This window comes from Ammospiza nelsoni, chromosome 1 (genome assembly GCF_027579445.1).
Source record: "Ammospiza nelsoni isolate bAmmNel1 chromosome 1, bAmmNel1.pri, whole genome shotgun sequence".
In the NCBI taxonomy this organism is placed as follows: domain Eukaryota; kingdom Metazoa; phylum Chordata; class Aves; order Passeriformes; family Passerellidae; genus Ammospiza; species Ammospiza nelsoni.
The window spans coordinates 88,306,917-88,329,322 of NC_080633.1; the positions used below are offsets into that span (position 1 = coordinate 88,306,917).

General features: G+C 39.2%; 1 protein-coding gene across 3 annotated transcripts in view; it reads right to left on the reverse strand.

Moving 5' to 3' along the window:
- Nucleotides 1–22,406, reverse strand: part of EPB41L4B (erythrocyte membrane protein band 4.1 like 4B) — a 165,237-nt gene that overhangs the window by 141,561 nt on the left and 1,270 nt on the right. The window lies entirely within an intron of this gene.

Sequence of the window (22,406 nt, forward strand, 5' to 3'; positions counted from 1 at the left end):
CATACACCAGAGGTTAGAATTGTGAAATTTAGCTGCAATTTCTATGTTTATCAGAAGGCAGGCAGGAGAGAAGGGAATGAAACCCTCATTTTTATTTTACTGCCCAGAAATATTCCTCTGTTCTGAGCTCCTGCTCTGCCCTCTCTTGCTCTTGGGAAGGCCAGAATATAGTCCCAGTTTGCACAAAGGTAAAAGCTCTCCAGCATTACTTATCTTTAAAGCTCTTTTCAAACCTAAATAGTTCTGTGATTCAGTAACTGGGTCTCTATAAAGAAAACATATCCCTGTGGATTCCAGATCTCCCAGACAAGCATCTCACTTTTCAGAGTGTATCCAGCTGGCACAGTGCAGGGAGACTGCTCACCTGTGCAGAGCACAGAGCCCAGAACTTCCCAATAACCCCAGAGGTGAGCAGTTTCTATAGAAAGCCAGCTGAGGTTCTGCTGTCCCACTTTCCTGGCTAAAGTCTCATCTCACCATCAAGGATGGGGGCTGAGGAGGAATGCAAGTCAAGTAAGACTTGCAGGGAGTCCAAACAACCACAGGTTGTGTAAGATCTGCTCCCTCATTCCCTCACATTCTGCTGGCTCTCATCCCACTTGTGGCAACGAAATACTAAATCCCTCAAAGTCTGCAAGATAAGAATCTGAGTCTTAGCTACCTTTAGCCACCTAAATAAGAACAAAAGACCTGGGCTCCTGCTGAACTATTTCTGGGAAAGGAACACCCAGGATGAAGCAGCAGCCCTACAGAGATCCAATACACATACACTTTCTCACACAGACAGAAGCTGCCAGGACTTCTTTTTGAAGTGGAAAAGAGCATCTCTGTTAGCTAGAAGTCTCCTTGGGCAAACAAAGTCCTCATTTTTTCCCCACCAGCAAAACTAATGGACCTAAAGAGGTCTTCCAGGTGTAAAAGTGACTTTTGGGAAAGTGAGCAGAACCAATATTCTGATTTAACTGAAAAAACACAACATGCTAAGCAACTGGAGTAGGAAAAGGAGGTAGGAGGACCACAGCAGCACCTTAGTTCAAGTCAACTAAAACAGAGCTGGGCTGACCTAGGTATTGAGACTGAATTGTTCCCATGGGTAAGCTTAAAGAATCAGCATCTGAGGACAGTGCATTAGCAGAGCTCAAAAAGGGCTTATGATACAGGCTGTAACACTGAAAGGCAAAAGTGCTGAAGACACAGAAACTAGGGCTAACATAAAACACACCACTAGAATTTTTTAAATAATGAAATGTAAGAGATGAGCTCAGGTGAAAACCACCTACTTATATCAATAATGCAGTCTTGCAAAAGATTTCTGGTTCATGATGGACCAGCCCAATTTTCTTAAAAAAACCAGTTTCTTAAATGGAAGACAGGAAATCTGAGGGGTATCTAAATGCTGTTGACTGCTAGATTTGCACTGACCCTCTCCTTTCTCAAATCCCCACCCTGCAAAGCATATTTAGAAAGAAGCAAACATAGAGAATACAGAGGAAAAAAAAGGCAGTCTGAAGCTTGACACCTGCTTCAAAGCATGGTATTTTCCACACAGAAAAACAGATCTAAACCAAATCTGAACTGTGAAAGATGAATTCATCATAGCTGGCTACATATCATCTGCCCAGAGTGTCTACCAGTTCAGTGTTTGTTCTGGGCAGGTGAAAGGCCTATTCAGATATCCCTGTTTCCACTGCCTACTTGTCTCCAGACAAGGGTGGAGCACTGGAATAAGCAGGTCCCAGCTTGTTGGCACTACAATGAACTGAGAAATGCTCATCTTACTCTGGTTTTTTCCAAAAACCTGCAGCTCTGCCTTCCTGAGTTTCGATACAGTGCTGTGGCATCAAATGGCTCTTTGGGACAAAGATCTAGAATGAAACAGGACCTGAAACACAGCTTCAAGGAGGGAAATTCAAGGATATATAGGCTACATATGTGATGCTACTGACAAAACGAATACAATCTCAGTATGCCTGAAGTGTACATCACAAAAAAATGGATCCATGCAGGTAAAAACACCCAGTAGCAAATTACTAAAATTCACTAACATGAGCAGTGGCATACTTTCAGCACAAGCCTCTATTTAAATAAGTACTAAGTTGGCATTTAGTACCAAGACTGATAGTATGTCACCATATCAGCTTGCTTAGAGCCCTTAATTAAGGGGACACACTACTTCTCCTTCAGTGTTTTTCTCCCCCCCACCCCTGCCTCCCATCCCCTTCCATCAGACCCATAGGGAAAATAAATTCATCCTGCAACAGTTAAGCATCCTTCCAGTGTCTCAGCCTTACATTTCTCAGTATGAATGAACACTGGCCTTATACTCATTTCTAAGGCTCATTTACAATACAGCTGGATCAGTTCTTTCCTAGTTCATTTGCTTTCAATAGGGGCTTCATTCTCAATTCAAATGACAAATCGCTCCAGCAACCACATATACACATGGCTTCCTCAAGCCTGGCATTTTTTAGGTTTAATGAAGCCTTTTAAATTACTGTGTAATTTAAATTGTTGTTTAAATTATTGTGTAGCAATATATACATGTTAATTATTTTGGAAGACCTGTGCAAAGTAGACAAGTATTCAACTTTAATACATAAATATCGTGGCTGAGGATGTTTTAGCTACTGAATAGAGTTCATACTGTTGATTCATTTCATCTTTCATGCATTTTTCTGGCAAAAAGCTTCTAATAACATGAACTAAAGAACATAATCCCTTAAACATCAGGAATAATAGCAACTCTGTTGACCTGAATCTGTTCCCTTCAACTTCCTTTATCTGAAAATTGGCACTCATGCTAAATGGACAACATAAATAACAGCATTTAGTGATCGGTGTTTGCTGGATAAGCTCCTCTACTTTTCCATATTACTCTAGGAGAACCGTATTTTTAAAGTAATGATCTTTTTCAGAAATTGCACCCTACTGAATACTTCTTGCTCATTTCAGGCTGCCAGATTTCTTAATTTCAGAAGAAAAATGGCACAGTCATCTCAGTTTCTCAACAAAATAACACCATAATCTGTATTTTAGTTTTGCTAGACCTTAAAATTGCACAAAGGGCTCGTAAAACATTTATTACTATAAATAACATTGAGTGCAGGAGGGAGGACGCAAGAAAAATTAGATTTGGAGTATGTTACAGATGAGCCTACATTTGTTATTAGCAAAGTGCATGCACATTGTGTGTTCAGTCAGGAAGCAAGAGTCCTTCTCCATTCTGTGACACTGGCAGACATGTGGAGGTGATGACTATCAACAAAGAGAGCTTGTGATCTGCAGCAGCTCAAGGTGTGCACATGATGCAGCCAGCAACAAAGTCACATTCTCTCACTGCCTTTGCCCTTCCTCTCAGTTCTGCTGCTCTTTTATTCACGTGACCTTTCACATTAACACAAGGTTCTCACCCTTAACCACACCTTCCACAGCAGAGGCTTTAGTCTCATTAATTTTCAGAAACCTTATGGTAACCCTGATTTGAAAAACTATGTCAGCATAAAAATTTTGAGGAAAAAAAAATGCAACACTGGAAAATGCAAGCCTGACCTAGTTCAACCTGATTTATACAAAGAAAAGGTGCTTTGGCTCTCTACAACAGAAACTCTGTAATAACTAGAAATCATTTGAGTACTACTAAAACATAGAAGATGGTCATCCCAATGACAACAGACAAATTTTCCCCTATTCTGTCAAAGAATCATTTTCTTCAGGAATGCAAGTCTGACTTTATCCACAAACCTTTTCTCTATTCCTCCACTTCTCAAACTAAATAAGTATATCCTCAATGCTGGAAGAACAAAGGCAACAGGCATTTTTTTTATTTTCTTGATAAACTTTATATTTACCTTCCCATGTTCAGGTTTGCTTTTACAACGTGCCAAGTACTGTTGCCAGTTAAATTTATCTACTGATTTATAAGTTTTTATCACTCACTAGATCTTTGGGTCCCAGAGCTGTACTTTGAGTTTCCTTTGCCCAAAGCAAGTGCAGAATGAACCAACATACAATTAAGATGGGAAGTCAGGCAACAATCATCAAAAATTAATGTGAAGAGCACAACAGATTCAGGAAGCAAAACCCAAAAATTGTTAAGTGTCATGAGTTTGGTTTGTCACCACAGCCCATCCCCAGATGAGTCACAGTTACTCAAAACAAAGATCATTAGAGTCACAAAGCATACATAATGAAGTTTTCTTCAACAACCAGGTGCACTTTAGCATTATTACAGCAAAACCACAAAGTTACTGCATTCTATGTACACAAGATCACTGAGGAATGCAGCAGATTTTATTCAAATATACCAAGTGTTCATGCATTTAAAAAGCCCAGCCCTTTCTCAACTCATCTCATATTTGCCCCTATGTCTATGCAAGTTAGCAAACACTATCAATTTATTAAATGTGGGGAAAACCTCATACTTGATGATCTCAGGTTGATTTTTTTTTTCCTTAAAAATGTGCAGCAAACTGAAGACATGTTATTTTTGTCAAAAGTGTTATGCTAGCATGCAAATTCAGCATGTCAAAAAGAATGATTATGCTGAGTTGCACAGTTTGTTACATTCTTTCTTCCTGTCATGAACAAATTATGATAAATTACATAGGCTTGCAATAGTTAATGCAATTTCTCCTTTAACACAAAAATATAAGAGTTCATAATTGTTTAGAAAAATGCACTTTGAGTGGATTGCTATAAGCTCTTGAGTTTCTAACTTCAGTATTTTGCCAATAATCTTTTCATGTGTTAATGTTTAACATTCCATTTAACTAAACCCAAATATCACTGAGTTTATAAAAACCAGTTTAACCCATTTTTTGACTGTTATTTTTTATTGAGCTACAAGACATGGTCTTATTCACTACAAGGTCTAAGCAGAAAAACTTGTCAAATCTTTTCCCACAGGTTAAAGAAATTCTGTCCACTGAAGCACCAAACTCCAGAGCATCATAAAGGTCTCTATCACTTGACTGTCTAAGGAATACTTCCTTTGCAAGGCCTCTATAAAAGCCAGTTTACAACATTACTCCTCACCTAATCAAAACAAATACAGTAGTCTTACTTTGCTTATTGTCCAAAACGACATTATCAGTCTGAGGTTGGGAGCATCACTCTCCTGCCTTATTCTTTTGAGACATTTTCCAAATGATAGCCACCAGGTCATCCTAAGAAATGAGATTCCTACCACTGGTTTACTTTTTGAAGGAGACAGATTCCTCAAAATCTAGATAAAGTTAAGACACACACACTAAAGACCTCAACACATTCTCATCAAGTACCAAAACCACACCTTATGTCACAATAACCAAGTTCTAGCCTTGAAACATTTCTAACAAAAGATGAAGTTCAAGACAAAACATCAAGAGAAAAGAGCAGGCTCCTGCAGATGTGAGAAGATAATTCATGACATCAAGACTAACTCAGGACCCACAGCACTTATGCAAGTGCACATGCTGGCCACCAGGCTGGAGAACAATATGCTTTGAGCGTGGCACACCAGAACAGAATATTTCAGATTCAGAGAATGACACCAAGTGCACAGAAACAGCCTGAACAGGACAATCATTGGGACAGACGGGTTGTTCCCATTCAAAGCATAGTAACACAAAAGTTCGGCTGCAGCACCAGCCACATTCAGGTATAATTTCTGATACATTGGCCAAGGCAGTTGAATCAGATGGGAAAGGATTATTGTGGTAAAATAGATGCCCTTGGTATCAGCAGCATGAAGTTTGGATAAAGCTGCAATCATTACCTGGCAGATTCTTAGATACTGACATATCAAAAACATATCAAAAGAGTAGAACATCCACATCTTTTAAGTACTGATCAGGAACATGTGTGGAAAAAAAAAAAAAAAAAACAACCAAACTAGAGACTTCACTAAGAAAACCATGAATCTAGCACTTAAGAGTGAAAACAATTTAACATAAGTCTGCCAATTTACAAGCACTCACATTTCATTGTGACTGGCAAAATTGTAAAGAAAATGTATTAGAACATTTTAGATGACGCACAACATAAGAGTATCATATTTAAACTTAGCTGGTTTTGATTTGTTTTACACTGACAGTGAACTAGTAATTTGTGTGTTTAGACAAGTCATAAATTCATATCAGAAAAGAAAAAAGTCTAACAGGCAACAAGTTCAAAGTCTCAAGTTCTATTCTGATACATTTTTAACAGGCAAATTGGTTCTCTCTCCCTCTCAGACATGTTTAACAAAAGTCTCAAAGAAATCAGAGGTCTTAATTGACTAATATTTGAAACTGCCTCCCCAACCTCCCTCTTCCCCCCTGTTAATCCAAAGTACTTGGGCCGGGGGAACTTCAAAACAAATTTTATCCAGTAATTTGAAAAGTTAATGACAAATATCTGTTTTTCTGTGATTTTAAGTGTGTAACAAGTCACTAACAAATAATAATACCTGTAATCTGTCTAGATTAGCTGCAGCACAGACAGATTTGTATTTCAGCAAATTATCAGCTTTGTCTATGCTTTATCACTGTTCTTAACCAAATTCTACATGCCAGTTTCATGCAAAAGAGGTGCTTTTTCTTTAGGCTGGTTGGGTATTCCACAAGTAAAGCTCATATCTTCTACCCTACAAGGTTATCACAAGACAGTCACCACAATTCAATAAAAAATGTCAGAGCAAAAAGAACTTTGTACTGTAACACTGCAATACCTTCAGTCAGCCCCCAGTATTTGTGTAAGGTGAAATTCTGCTTCTAGAACAAAGTCCAGATAAAGAGGCACCACAGCTGAACGTGTTTCCTCACTCTCACATAGTCAAGGGGCTTTTCATCTACAGAATATGTCCTAAGTATCCACACTTTAACAATCTAATTTTTCCCTCCAGCAGAGTTTCAGATCCTCTTTTGGCCCGTACAGAACTCAAGCATTTACTGCCAAAATACAATGGCAATAGTGTGCAGGGGCTTTCCAGACACAAACCTGCACAGAGGAATACTGTGGGTGCAGAAAGAGCAATGCAGAACCACACCGAGAAGCCTGACAGGGCAACCTTACCGAAGGTGTAGAATTCACTGGTACTCTACAAAACCCACACATACCCATGACTCTGCTAGAGATCACCATTCCCTGCACACCACCACACACACACCTTTATCTCAGTGTCTCCCATGGTTTAAACTCACAGCTGCTTATGCAGCAGACCCTTCTGTCAGTTCAGGCACAGAGCGAGACAGCTGAAGGCAGCAGCGTCTTAGGCAGCCTCCGGTAATCTGTTCTGCTCAGTTTATCAGAGCCTCAAGTCTCCTGTCCAGATGGGGATAACACACATTGTCACCTCACCACCCAGACAGTATAACACCTCCAAAGATGCTCTGGGAGTATCACAAGAGGAGCAGCAAACGCCTAATAATTTTTAAAAATTGGATATTAAATTGGAAACCTTCAGCCATGAACACTAAAACCAACACTTCCCACCTCTGGTTGGCATCAACCACAGCAACCTTTAAGTTTCCCAGATCTAAATTGATCTCCCTCACCCCAAAGCTGCAGCACAACAGCCCTGACTGTAAATGGATGCAGGCATGCATGTACACAAAGAAGCACCAGATGGCCTGGGAACTCTGTTTTCTTTAGCATTTTGAAAACAGGATTTATGCCACAAGCCATCAAAAGAACACAACTACTTAGTCATAAGAAAGAAAATCCTGAAGCAAAACTCAAAACTTTTTTTTTCCTGTGGTTTTCCCCCTTAAAAAAAAAAAAAAAAGAAAGTATCTTTATTCAAATGTTTAAAATAGTTGTCATTCTAGTAGAAACCTGTTGTTCTAATGTAACTTGTGTACTTGGAAGTAGAATCATATTTTCCATTGGAAGACTTTCAGCATGATTCAGAGCTATCCATTTGTTCTTTCAAGACAAATAATCTTCCACCTGCTTCTTAAAAAGCATTGATTTAGATCATTCTCTTAAACAACACTTCCTTCCATAAATGCAGTAATTTAATAGTAAACCTTAAAAGGTTAATTTGGAAAATGTAACATGAAGTCAAATTCATCCACAGTCTACTTTCTACTTTCATAGAGACTGAATTAAAAATAACTGAGGTATTAGAAATGGAAAGATAAAATTTAATTGACATTTATTCACAATCAAGAATTATTGAATTTGTAGTAGCAAGACCCATTTCTGGAATATCTACAAATAGAGATATACAATTAAACTCAGACCATTTTAATTTTATGGATCCTTAATAGATTAGGAATTCAGGCCCTGCTCAATGCAGCAGTCATTTTTTCTGAACATAGCTTCCTTCTGCCTCATCTGCAGCCAGCCTTAAAGGGATAAGGGATGCACTCCATCACAGGATATCCAGATCAGGTAATGACCCTAAGATCACCTTTTCAGTCCTGCTTCCATTTGAAACTCCACTGCTGAAGCCTAGACAAAAGGTGACTTCCTCTAAAATTCAAAATATCTTTCTAAATTCAGTATCAGCTTTGTTGTTCTTATCAACTCTAGCTGAGAGTTAATTCTAGATTCTGAAAATAAAAACTAGAGACAGCTGGGTCCAGTCAGCAATTGATTAGATAACAGCAGCATAAATTATACCACTCATCATGATCTCAAACAAATTGTCTCATAAAACAACTCTAACTTCTTCCCCCATAAAACTACACTGTTATTTGACTACAGCAATAATAAACCTTAGATGAATTTCTTGACTTAGATGAAGATCTCTGACTTCGGACCAGATGAGTTCTTGCAGATCTAGCTCAAGCTATTAGCCACAATTTCTGTCACTGAACAACATGACTGCAGCAACCAAGCACTTATTTCTTCTCCGCTTCACACTAACCTGTCGTACTTTGGTGGGACAGACCAGAAGCACCCACATGACCGAGCTATGAGAGCACCAAGCACATGAACCAATCCATTCCCAAAGTGATTACTTAGAGCCTCACAGCCCAACTCAACAACACAGGCTGTTGCAGAACTTTAAAGAGCTTCTGTGCCCTCTGGCTACTGCTTGGACTTTCACTTATGCCATAATTTTAACAAATTTCTGACATTCAATGCTGCAAATGTGTATTTTTTTCCCCCACAATGAAACATCCCTGGGTCTGATCCCTGACCTGGCTTCCAGCACAGCCCCACAAACAGCTGGAAAGGGCAGATGTTTGTGTCTGTCTACAGCACCATGATGGGATGACAAGCCAAGAACTGTTTCAAATTAAACTGACCACAGAACACCCATACTCTCAAAACACAGCTGATGAGTCTGACAGAAGCAAGCAGAAGCATTCCTAAAATAGATGTGTGTAGTTCACAAGAGGCAGATTTAAAAAAAAAATTAATCACGAAGGGAAAGGAGGAAAGCAGCCAGCAAGAAGCACTGTCAGTGCAACCCCAAAGTGTTCTGCTCACAGTCACCAGTTTTCCCTGGGAGGAAACCAATAAAATTACTCCTGCTGAACAAAACTGGCACAGTAGCAGGAGATGATGGGTCTTTTTGGTTGTACATACTGATTTGCAAATCCTGGGGATGCAGAACTGCATCAACACACTGCAGCTGAATTCAGTGAAAGCACAAGTCACCCAGAGAGGAACGTGAGTTTCACTCACACTCACCAGGTCAAAGACAGCGCCCTGACTTTCAGCAGCACTGCAAGAACCCTGGTATGACAACAGAAAAACAATGGACTGTGATCTCTCAGTGCAACCTTACAGCCAAGAAAACAAACAAGGGAACATTAGGTAAGAAGCAATGCCATTTCATTTAACATTCAGCAAACCATTATAACACGACATTGCTGCACGCAGCTCAAATGTCTGCACAATAGTCACAAAGTCAGAAAAAAGCTATAAACAATATTTCTGAAAAGTCTGAAACACATCTGTAAATATATTTCGTTTTTATCTACTTATACATAGACAAGACTGAGAGGTAGCATGTGTATGAATTTCAGATACCTGCATGTGGAGAATATTTTTTCCCCATAATTCCATGACTTTTTGTTGCCTGCCAGCTCAAGTACCAAGACAGGGGATAACAGGGACCATAAAAATATTAGATACCATAAAAGACCAATTATTGTACTGATAAGTCCAAATGCAACATGAATAAGTAACTGCTTCTCATTAAAGATTCTTGAAGACAGATAAAATAATGAGATCCAAGGAAAGCATCCATGGTAAAAAAGTGACAGCCTTAAAACATATTCTTGGAAGAAGTTCTAGAGACTGATCAGGGAAGAGGAACAGATTAAGGGTTCACAATAACCCTTTCTGACCTGAAACAAACCTACAGTTTAGATCCTATTTATTTACAAACCTATTTATTTATGACTCTCTCAAATATAAAGAGTGATAGAAGAAATTATGTTTAGGAGAATAGTCAGTTGACTTCAATTTAACATCATCCTAACAGCCTCAACAAAAGATGTTAAAAGGAGGAAAAAATGGGAACCAGGATAGCTGGAACATCTGCTAACCATTAATGCAAGGTAAATTTTCTGAGCAAATGCAGTATCTTGGTCGGAAGTAGTGGTGAAGTAGACAGGTTTTTTGGGGTGAGTAGGGTGGAAATAAAAGCAGGTAAAAGTAATCAGAGACTTTCTGCATATATTTCATTCTAATAACTCTCTTTGAAAAATGATTACTTGTAAAAACAAGAAGTTCTGTTAGTCTGTGTAAGTTTGTATTCATTTAGTCAAGACTTGAAAACACTGTCTCCCTCCCTATGCCAGCACAAAAGGAAAACGTGCATCATAAATCCTACCTACCTCAAACATAAATCCCATTTCTTACTGCCACCAGGAACCAGCAGCCTCACAAAGGCTTTAGAGATACCAAAGGCACTTTAAGGAACACCATAAATTCATTTAGATCTGAAACCAAAGCTGCAGGCTTGTCTGTGGTGCCACTTCTCCATTTAAAACCCACCTTTAGCAGTAAAACCACTCCAAGATTATCAGTACTGTGGGTTATGTCCATGTGCAGGACAGAAAGAGAAGTATACTCCAAAGCATGTATTTTCATTGTAGAGCCACAGAGTCACTAAGGTTGGAAAAGACCTCTGAGATCAAGTCCAAGCACTAACCTAACACTGCCAGGTCCACCACTAAATCACATATCTAAGCATCATATCTACACATTCTTGAACACTTCCTCGGTGGTGATTCCACCACTTCCCCAGGCAGCCCATTACAATGCTTGACAACCCTTTCAGTGAAGAAATTTTCCCTAACATAAAACCTAAATATCTCCTGGCACAACTTGGGGCCATTTCCTCTTGTCCTGTGTCTTGTTACCTGGAAGAAGGGAGTGACCCCCACCTGTCCCCACCCTCCTTTCAGGCAGCTGTGAGCAGTAAGGTCACCCCTGAATCTCCTAGAACATCAGCCCTACACTCAGCCTCCCACGCCCTCGTCTGCCTCTCAGGGAGCTTCCACTACCATCTGTGCAGAGGCAGAGATTACCCAAGTTTGGCATTTCACAGAAGATATTCTCCAAGCAAAGCAGACAACAGTCTCAGAAGCAGAGAAAGTGGTCACATTTTGTCCCTCCAGAACCACACTGAATTCATGTTTTGCTTTCAGAGACACTTTTCCAGCACCACAAACTGGAGCTGGATCACACAGGGTCAGTCAAATATCTGCTGTTTCCAGTGAGCACTTTCACATAATGCACAAGACAACAGAAAGAAAAGAACTTCATCCTCCACCTCACCTGGATCAGCTCTGCAATGCAGACAGACCACTGCACCATTTAAGAAACCAGTACGAAAAATAAATGTAGCTCTCTAAGACTTAAAAGGAAAACTGGGGAAAAAGCTTCCTTCCCATATACAGGATTTCGGAGTCTAATCCAAAACTTGTGCAAGGAATGCAGGCAGTGCTGCTCAGAGAGCTGCTGTCTGTAGGGAGAGCTCCTCAGGCCTGAGGCTTTTCATGGGATCTGTATTTCCTGGCTCCCACAAGTCATTTAATGCTGCCCCAGTCTTGACAGTCTTATCTTGTTAATGAGGTTAGTGCATATGCATTAAAGAGAAATTCATATTCTTTAGATGTTCCCCTATCTCTCTCACAACCTAACCAGTTGTTTGCCCCGTAGCTTGCAAGAAACAACTTTTCCAAACACCTTACTGAAGATTTTGGCATTATGTAAAAGCTCTATCTGCCCTAAATTCAGAAGTAACTTTTGATTTCAGTAAGCAGTAAGGAGCCTTACAGAGTGCAAAAGAAACAAGGTTCATTTTGAGGGCTATCCTTCAAGCCAGCACTTGCACTGCAGCTTTCCCACTCCCAGCATCTCCCGTAAGTCACAGCAAGCTCACACAAAGGTGTCACACAGAGGTTCTTCTCACTATTTTCTCTTCCTAGAAAGCTTCCAGCATGCAGCTTACTGAAACAGCTGGGAAAGTTCTCCCCTCCTGGCATTACACAAATGCTGAGAAACTGGCTGCTTATACAGGGAAAAATCTGCTTTCTGAAACGGAATTTGGATGAACAGTATTTTCTGTTTATGGAAGAACATATCTTTCTGCTTTGTTTGACAATTTTTCAAGATTCTGATCATACTGGAAATGCAGTCAGATGATTTGTTTTGCTATCTCGAAATGAGATGAAATTCTTCAAGAAGAAACCATTCTATCAGTAGCTAATACAATAACATGTATTAAATATGGTCCATTTTTCTGACCATAACAATGTTGTTAAAGCAAAACATTTGCTGAAACAGATGAACTTTTTTATTTTTTACAAAACATGTTTTATGATCAAATCACAGATCAAAATACACTGGGTGTTTAATGTGAAAATACATCAAAATCCAAGCACATGAACTGTAAAATGAGAATATCTGCTGGCAAATTTCAATAGCAGCAAACAAAACCCACTTGTTTTTGTTTCACAGCACTGAATTTTTCTATTCCCACTCCCTTCTGAGAAATGCAGTCATCAACTTAGGCCTATTTTTTTGCTAATATACAGACAAATGTGCCAACTCCTTCCTCATTTTTTCCATCTTTAAAGTAAGCATCTTTATTTTCTAAAGCCAGAAATGACACATCAGAAAAGTTTTACTGTAGGATAAATTTTAATGCATATAATGCATCAACATGCTAAACAGGGAAAAACCCCCACAATTATAAGTAATACCAACAAAAGAGGTGATGGCACAGGGAATTCAAGGGAAAACATGAAGGCAGTGGCTAAATAACTGTTGTATTGCACTGAGGGCAAAACCCAACAAATAACCTCATCTTCTTTACCATTATAACTTTAAGAATACTGTATAAAATATTTGTTGTTGAGATTTTTTATTCATAGACTGACCTCCCAAAATATATTATATGCCCTTCACGAACTGAACCCCTCTAATAAAAAGAAAAATTCCTCTCCAAGTGCCTGCTGTTTGCAACAGTTTGAGTTTTGGTGCCCCAAAGGCTCACCCATTTTCACACCTAAAACCAGGGGGTTTGATTTTATAAGTTTTGAAACAGTTCATTGAACAGAGAAAATCCAAATGTGAAATATCGTTGTGTGAGAAGAAGGAAATGAAGGCAACAGAGCACACACACAGGCTGATAACAGCTTAAGCAATCAGCTCAGAGGAGAAAGGGAAAAGTGCTACAGTCAACATTTAATGGCTTCACTGGCCTCTGTAAAAGGAACCAGGGGTCTCTACTGTCTTAGTAAGCAAGTTCCCCCATTAAAAATAAAACCCATCAAAACGAACATCTGATTAACTGGAAGAACAAAACTCCAAAGTGCTGCTGAGAGCTGCAGGCAGAATGAGCAGTGCCAGGGAGATGCTGGGCACACGGAGCCACCCACCCTGCAGCTGGGTGCTCCCAGCCCCGCTCACAGCACACCCTGGGCAGATGAGATCCCTGGGCTGAGTCCAGACAGCGAGAGCAGGGCTGGAAATGCTCCTCCTCAGGGAAACGGGATGCCAGCCACAAAGCAGAACATTTCCTGCCACCCTCTCCTCGCTGCTGAACAGCAGGGAAAGAAACTAAATCAAACCCAGTAACATGAAACAGCAGGAAGAGGGAGGAAAAGGAATTAAGTCTTTTGCACAACAAAGTTATGTTGTTACACTATTAAACCAGCTCATCCCTCCCCAGAGCTACAGCAGGATGTCTGAATTCACAGCAATTTCCATAGACATCCAAAGCCCAAAAAATGAGAGAAAAGTGGATACTGCTGGCTGGACTTTACACTTGCAGGGTGCTGCCCTTCCTAGCAATACGACCTACTTTGAAGAATACCACCACTCTTCACTTATTTGCTTAATTCAAAGAGATAACAGACTCATCATTCATCATCTCTCAAAGCACAGCACTCATGGAAGGTTCATTATTCAGGAAGAATTTCTACTCAGTAAGTAGCTTGAATATAAAACCTCCACACTGAGGATCAGCATCTCTACTGAATAGTGATCTTTATTGCAACACAATGATTGCACTGAACACTGGTGCGTTCAGACCTGCTTACGAGAATGGAAGTTCTTGAGTTTGGTCTTTTTACACAAATGTAAGCACTTAATTTAAAATCATACCATTTTCATAGATCCAGGAACCACTAACAAGGTAGGAAGGAGATTTGTTTAAATGACAGAAAGCAGCCTTGATCAATTCTGGATGGAAACAAGGGAGAAGAAGGAAAAAATTTCATAGGACTGCTTATTTTCTCAGAAAACCCAAAATACTCACTTGCACAGTTAAAGCAGGTAATGTTTGGACCTCATACCATCAAAAGAGATGTGATGCAGTTAGCCTGCTGATATTATTTATCAAAATCAAAGTGAGAATTTGTTCAGAACATGGGATAATCTTAAAGCTTCACAAAGGCAACTAAAATTGTTCATCATCCAATATATAACCTACAAGATCTCACATAGTGAAAAGCACACAATAGGAAACTTTAAACTTAAAAATGGGAAACAGTATCCTTGTTTAGAGTCAGTTGAGAACAAAAAAACAAACAGGTGTTTTCCCAGTCAAGACTGCTAAATTACAAAAATCCTCTCAATCCTCTTCATTTATTTTTGATATATACATAACATACAAATGAAAATAATACATACAATCAATTACTAGTACTACAAAGAACTACTGAGGAAAGCATTATTTTCAAACAGTCACAAAAGAATTAATCCTCAAATAAGTTATCCTTCAAAATAATGTTACAGTCTAGAATAATTAAATTACAGGTCACAATCCACAAATGGTAACACTGCTTTTCTAGCTGTATATTTGATACTGCTATGTTCATATATAAAGTGAAGTTCTTCAAAAGAAAGCACCAACATTCTCCATGTATTTGTGTAGAGTTATTTGTAATATTTCACAAACATGAAACTGGCTCTTCTATTAGGATTTTCAAACTGTACCACACATATTAATATAATGAAATACAGAATAAATTCAATGTGTTTAAAGGAAAAAAAAAGGAAGAGAAAACAAAAAGACAACATTTGGTATTTGTTTGGATAAACTATCTGTGGTTCCATAACAACAAGGAAGGGAAACAATTTGAATCTGTACAGATCAAAACCAAACAGCCAACATAAATTAACTCTTAATATTTTTCATGCTTCATAGCAGGAGTCTGAGTCTGTAACTTCAACAAATATTTCAAAATAATCTCATCACAATATAGCTAATGGTCCAGGACACATTAAATTGATGCATAGAAATAAATGGAAATAGTAAGTCAAATGAAGAGCAGATGGTCACTCTAAACACTTCATTACCCTCCAACCCTTTTATTTCTAATGCAGAAAAAATAAAAGAATAAAAGAACATTTACCATAGTCTACATTGGAAAACAAGTACTAAAAGCCCCCTGTTTCTCAAGTATTTAAAATACTAACCCAGAAACACTGTACATACTGCTAGCAGCTGTTGAGTTCATCCTTCTAGCAAAAAAGGAAACTATTTGTACTTGTTCTTATCCTTCTATTTACTCTGTAAAGAGCCTAAAAACTCAACCATGTGTATCTTCTCCCTCCTTCTCTCTACCTCCTGTCCACATCATTTGACTTTTCAGGTCCGTTCTTGCCGTCCCATGTGAAACCATACATTTTTAAAGTATGGAGGTTTAACCTTTGAATTAATAACTTCAGCAGTAGCTACCAGTGTTTCCCTAATGTCAGCTGCACAGATGTCCCCAACAAGCTGCCCTCACCCGGCACCACTGGTGCCCTGGCAGGGGGGGCACAGAGGGCTGAGTCAAGCTGCCTGAATGAGCTGCAGAGCCAGCCACAGACCCATGGCCACAGCAGGGAAATTGAACTTTCCTGGGGAAGGAACAGGACTGAGGAGCCTTTCAAATTCCTGACAACTGCAGGAAAACATGGAAATTTTCTAAACTAGTAAGAGGGAATAGGACAGAGAACTATGCTCAAGCCCCAAACCAGAAGGAAGCAGACCTCTAATGCTCTTTCAAAGAATGCCTTCCAGAAGAGACCCCTCACAGCTTGTGTAGCTAGCTGCTCCTGGGAGGAAAATAAAACTACTTTTGCAGACTGGGAAAACAGAGTCAAGTAAAGGAAGATCCATGAAACTAAAATATATCTGCTCTTGTAAGAAGAAAATTCATTAGGTATCATGCTGGTAATACAGATGATATCCACACAGAAAAAGTATAGATAATTGCTGAAGGAGAAGATTGCAAATGAAAAGGGAGAGTTGAAATGGTTGGGAATTTAACAACAGAAGACCTGAATTGCAAAATGGGCCTAGTCTTGAAGAAGGCAAGACACTAAACAAGGCCTCTCAGAGAAAGTTACATAAAAAAGAGGCAGTTTATTTACAGAGGCAGTGCAAACAGGAGCACAAGGAAGTACATGAAGACAAAGCATATGCAGAGAAGCAGGAGCAGAGAAGCTGTCCCCTTTCAGTTTCAGAAAAGAAACAGATGAACAATAAATCCCATACTTTATATATAGTTATACTGTTATTCATACAGTCTCTTCAGCTTTCTTCTTCCTATACCATCTTCGGCAATCCAAACAAAACTCGTCCTCTGCTTGCTCTTACGCATGGTACTGCACTTCCAAACTCTCTTTGCTCCTATTTCTTACCTCATAGGAACTTTTTACATGCCCAGATGTTCTTTTTCCTCTTCAGGACTAAGAGCCCAAACCTACAGGCTTCCCACCTAGCACTATAGGCTAGAACAGAACCACCAGAACAAAGCCCCAAAACATATTAGACATACACTTGACAAAAAAGTTTCTGTATTGTCAAACTGTTCTGTAAGTTTCCTTCTAACAGACCCTCTCCCTTCAAACCCCTGGTAGTCTTCAAAGTTTCTCCAAGGCTTGCTATCAGACAGGTAAGCCCAGGGCAAACATCTGCTATGAAATGCATTTTTGGGCTAATAAATGAGAGTCACACTGACTTTTCACATGGTTACTCTCCTAAGCATAGCTTAGTCTGCTAGTCTACTGCTAAAAGGCTTCTGAACAAATGCATACAGCAACCTTATCCTCTCCCCAAACACATAAACTCTCCATCAGAGAATTAGAACCAGGTGCTCTTGCTTTTGCATTACACTGCTCTCATCGCTGGCTTTCTCCCCCTCCCTGGTTGTCAACTCTTTGCAGCAGCACTCCTGTCTATCTGTATTGTACTGAAAAAATTGTATTGGTTTTCATTAATAACTGATGGAACTCACAAGCAGAATCTCTCTTACATATGCCAAAACAAAACACTGCTTTTTGTCTCCTTATTCTACAATGTACTCCCTTTCCTACTATGCTTCTTTTATCTGCTGTAGATTTATTGGGGATGTTTGGCAAGCACATCAAGGGCCAAAAATTCCCTCTTCTCTCTCAAAAGCCTAATCTCATGCATTTCTGAAGCATGGCTGCAGTCATGTTTGCACACCCCATCTCATTTTTCTCTCTCTGGGACTGTGCATGTTCCTGATTCTGTATGTGATTGTACTGTGAATGCCTTTCACACACCTCCAGTACACACTGCAGCAATGCATCAAGGCATATGGAACAGGGATAACATAATTAAAGGTTATTACCAGCAGACAACACATTGAGTTTCAGATACAGCTGCTTAATCAGAGCTGTAACGTACTCAAAAGGCATTTCAACACAAACTGAAGAAGCAAAAATATCCAACCTCTTCTACAACAGAGCCTGATCAGTTTATGAAGCAAATTACTGGTGCTGGTGCTCATAGGAACCCATGAAAATGAGAGGCCTTTCCCTTTCCAGTGTTGCAAATATGCTTTTAACATTTTCCAGCAGGTATTCTAATTTTATATTGTTGAAAGGTAACTTCTGCATAAAGAAGGCATATTACCAATTTTATAAGTGATAAAAGCTTTAAAGAATTTATTAAAAAATCCCATTACCCATGTGATGTAATATATCTGTCAGAGGGGGGTGTATGTGAGTGTAACTGCTTAGTTAGGAAACTCCAGAGCAGGACCTGAATCCAAGTATCTACATGCATATTAGAGCATGTCTTTAGAGATAACATTTATGAAACATTACTTGGAAGTCATATAAGATATGAAAGAAAGAAAAAATGAGTTGCACTTCTCTCCTGATATTTATAACTTTATCAAGTCAAATACACTAATCAATAAAACTGAGATGACTGCTCTAGAGTTACTTTAACATTTACATTTGATGTAAGCATGGAGGCCAGACAGCAATTTTTGCTATGTTCATGTTACCCCAATAAGAAAAGAATATGACACATAGCAGATCAGAGATTAGAAAACAGTACTGAAGAACATTTACTATTCCTATCCTGAAGTGTTTCCATAGCAGCCAAAACAATTATTAAAACAGATACACCAAAAGGATGGCAAAAAAATAATAGAAAAGCCATTCATCTGAAAATAATTCACAGATCTGAAGAGTTATATTTGAGTTGTTGATTAATTTAATCCTTAAACATTACATACTTTCTAATACATCACACAAGTCTTTGTAACAGCCTTCACAGCAGCAGAGGAATTTATCAGAGCAAGAAGATTTTTAGAAAGAAGTATTTATAACAGACGACATGTTGACTGCTGTGGATTCACATCACAGAAAATGTAAGGTATCTCAGATCTGCTTTGCAGGATGAGGATTTTCATAGTGGAGGAAGCTTACCATTTGCTGCTTCTTTTATCCCACTTAAGACTACAGAAAGCCAAGAACACTCTACACATTCTCCTCCCGCCCTCCCACAATTTATCAGAAAATACTGTTTTCAACAGCATTAAGCAACATTAATTCCTGCTGCTCTTGACAGTCACACTGAATAGCCATCTTTCATATCTGCCCTTTAAGCTTTCATAAGATGCACCTAATTAAAAATCAAAGGCTCAGTTCTTAGAAATGTCAGCCATCATGCTTTAGAGTTAAGAAAAATTTGGCTTTTTGGCTTTATCTGAAAGCTATCTATGTATTAACTAGCAGGCACCATCACTGCTGCCTAAATGTCAATGCTCTCCCCTTGCATTCTTTCTGTAAGAACACAGCGTCACCTACAACCAGTTCTTCTCTCATTAAAGTCATGAGTGCTTCAGAAAAACAGAGGCAGGATTGTTTGGCAACAGTGAGCAAGTGGCCTTCCATCTACCTACAACCAAGCTGCAAACTCTGACCAGCTACTAGCCTCCAGTGTGAGAGTGGAACACAAAAGATACTGAACAGGTTCCCAATGGTAAAAAGAAATACACAGACAGCTATGTGTGAGGGAGGAGGGATGATTTCTAATGGAAGAGTTTTTCTCCTTGCATCAGTTCCCATCACTGGATTTCAGATGTGCAGACACGTGGTGTCAGGTCAAGAAGAAGTAATGACACCATTTATATTCCCCTTCCCATGGGAAATCACCCCACAGCAACAGAACTGGGCAACTGCCACTCACTCCTGTGTAACAGCAGCACCAACCTTAATAGCATCTCACATTCAACACAGGGCCCCGAGGGGCTCGTGGGTTTCTAAAGCCATCCAGTGCATTATTCTGTTTAGAAAGAATACTTTTAAAGCACATGATTCTTGCCTTAAGAGTGAAGAAAAAAGCCAGCATCATTAAGCAATCCTTGAAATTTCATGCAAGAAGCTGAGTATAGAAAGCATTATCCAGGGGTATCTGCGGTGCTCAGAATAATCTTATGTTGACATTTGTGTGGGGGCAGCTGGGTACGAAACAAGTTTGTGAAAGCCAGAGAACACCTACAAATGAGAGAGTACACAGCACAGAGAAGGGCAGGCTAGCAGATGGGGTAGTCCAAGGGCAGAGCACATGCAGTAAAAAGAATAAAGTGCAAATGCTCCAGGAGAAAGAGGGTGTGGAAGCACCAATAAAGAAGGAAGGTGACTCTAGTTCACTACTGCCGTACAGCCTAGAGAAGAACGAGCTAAGGAAGAACTTGGAGATCAGGATAGATCTCTGCTTCTGTTGCCACCATAAACTAACAAGAGCTTACAAGATGTGTACTTTCTGATACAGACACTATCACACAAATTATAACATTAAGCACAGAGACAGTTATCGATTTACTGATGCAGGATTTATTTTCCAACAGCCCCCACCTATAAGAAAACACTGTGGCAGAATATGTTACATTTAACTTGGACAAAAGTTTCAGGGTTTTGGTTTTATTGGAATATATAAAAAAATGAAACAATAACTAATAGGAAAAGAATTCAGAACCTTTTTTCTGTGTATATAGTTAATTTTCCTCCAGTCATATAGTTTCTGTCATTCCTCCACACAAGCAAATAAACCCCATAGTCTTTGAAATCCAATAAACCTTTCAATTACTTCTAAACAAAGTCTTTGAGATAGCCTAAAAAGTTGTGGTTGCAAGAGTATTGTGTTCTAATATCAACAAGTTCCTTTTTCAACTAGAAAGGCAAGAGGGGAGCAGTGTCAGCACGAAGAGCACATTTTATAGACGCCAGTATCTCCTGAAATTAAGTGCTTGCAAACACAATCAGCAGCACAGTGAAATCCTCTGCAATCATCTCTGTACTTGACTCCATGAGTAAGCTGCTCATTGGTAATGAAGCCCACACTCCCTCCTTTTGATAAAATTTGAGCTAAAATGAAAGAAAGCACCATACACTTTTTTTAAGGGATGTTACTCAATTCATTCAGCTCCACCATCCCATCCCTCCGCTTGTGAGTATTAAAGCACACTCTGTTTCACGCCCTATTCCCATGAAATGTAAACCTACAAAGCTCAGAGAAACTTTACTGATCAACTTTTATAAACACTGCAATGCCTCTTTCAGTTTTTCTAACTCTCAGTGTGGCTGTCACTTTCTGTTAAAGAAAGGAAAAAAACATGAGGAACAGATATGTAATTCAACAGAACAGTTTTTAATCCTCAAAACACTGACAGCTTTTACATGCTCCAAAGTCCTCCATCACTCTAGCAATTTGGGTGAAAAAAAACCAAAACAACTTCTTACTCTCTCTTTGGACAGCTGAGCTACAACCACCACATGTGCAGCTCACATTCTGAGAGCAATGGCAAGTCTAAACTTCATTTGGAGGTCCATTCAAGCAAGTATGCTTCACAGTTTCTTTACTAGGCCAAGCAGATATGTCCATATGTTTTCAGCACTCAAGGACTATGAGCATCATTACCTCACTTTCTGATCCTGCAAACCCTCAGACCCTCTTAAACGGGCTCTACAGCAAAATCTGACCTTTGGCAATCAGAGTATGACCTTAAACAAAATATTTACCGAGCTTATTGACACAGACCTCTATAAGTAAACGCTTAGCACACTGATAACAATCATCAACTCTACATTATAAAAGATTTGTGCTGAGATGCTAGGAGGAGTGCAGCAAGTTGAGAAGGAGATGTGAGGAAAGGAAATACATTAGCATTTCAAATATCTAGAAATGTGCAATTCTGTAGTCTGTAGGCAAGGGAGGCCTGATAATGCTGCAGCAAGTATCTCTAGGTGGCTCCGTTCACATACTTCACTTGTAGGAGTCTTACTCAATCTCTTCTGTTTCCTTCAAGCAGAAACAATAGGGTTGCCAAATTCCATGTTTTAGTGAAATGATGCCAATATATACAGATGACAGCTAATATGAAAGGCACCTAACAAGAGTCTAAAGGTACTCTGAAAAAAACGCTCTCTTTTATATTGCTGGAGATTAAAGCAGTGCACAATTTCTCAAGCTGTTACACTCACTATTACTAAGTTCTCCCACCTGTTTCTGGAGACCAAGCTTAATGGCTGCTGACTATTTAGGTTGAAATGGAAAGAAGATTAAATGCTTTTCAAACACAGTAAAGTTCCATACTATTTCATGGGAAACTTGGGTTTCAAAAGGGAGGGAAAAGTCAACAAAAAAAAAGATGTGTGGTGAGTACTTAGCAGCTGTGAGGAATGAAAACAACAAAACTGCAAATGACCGATACACA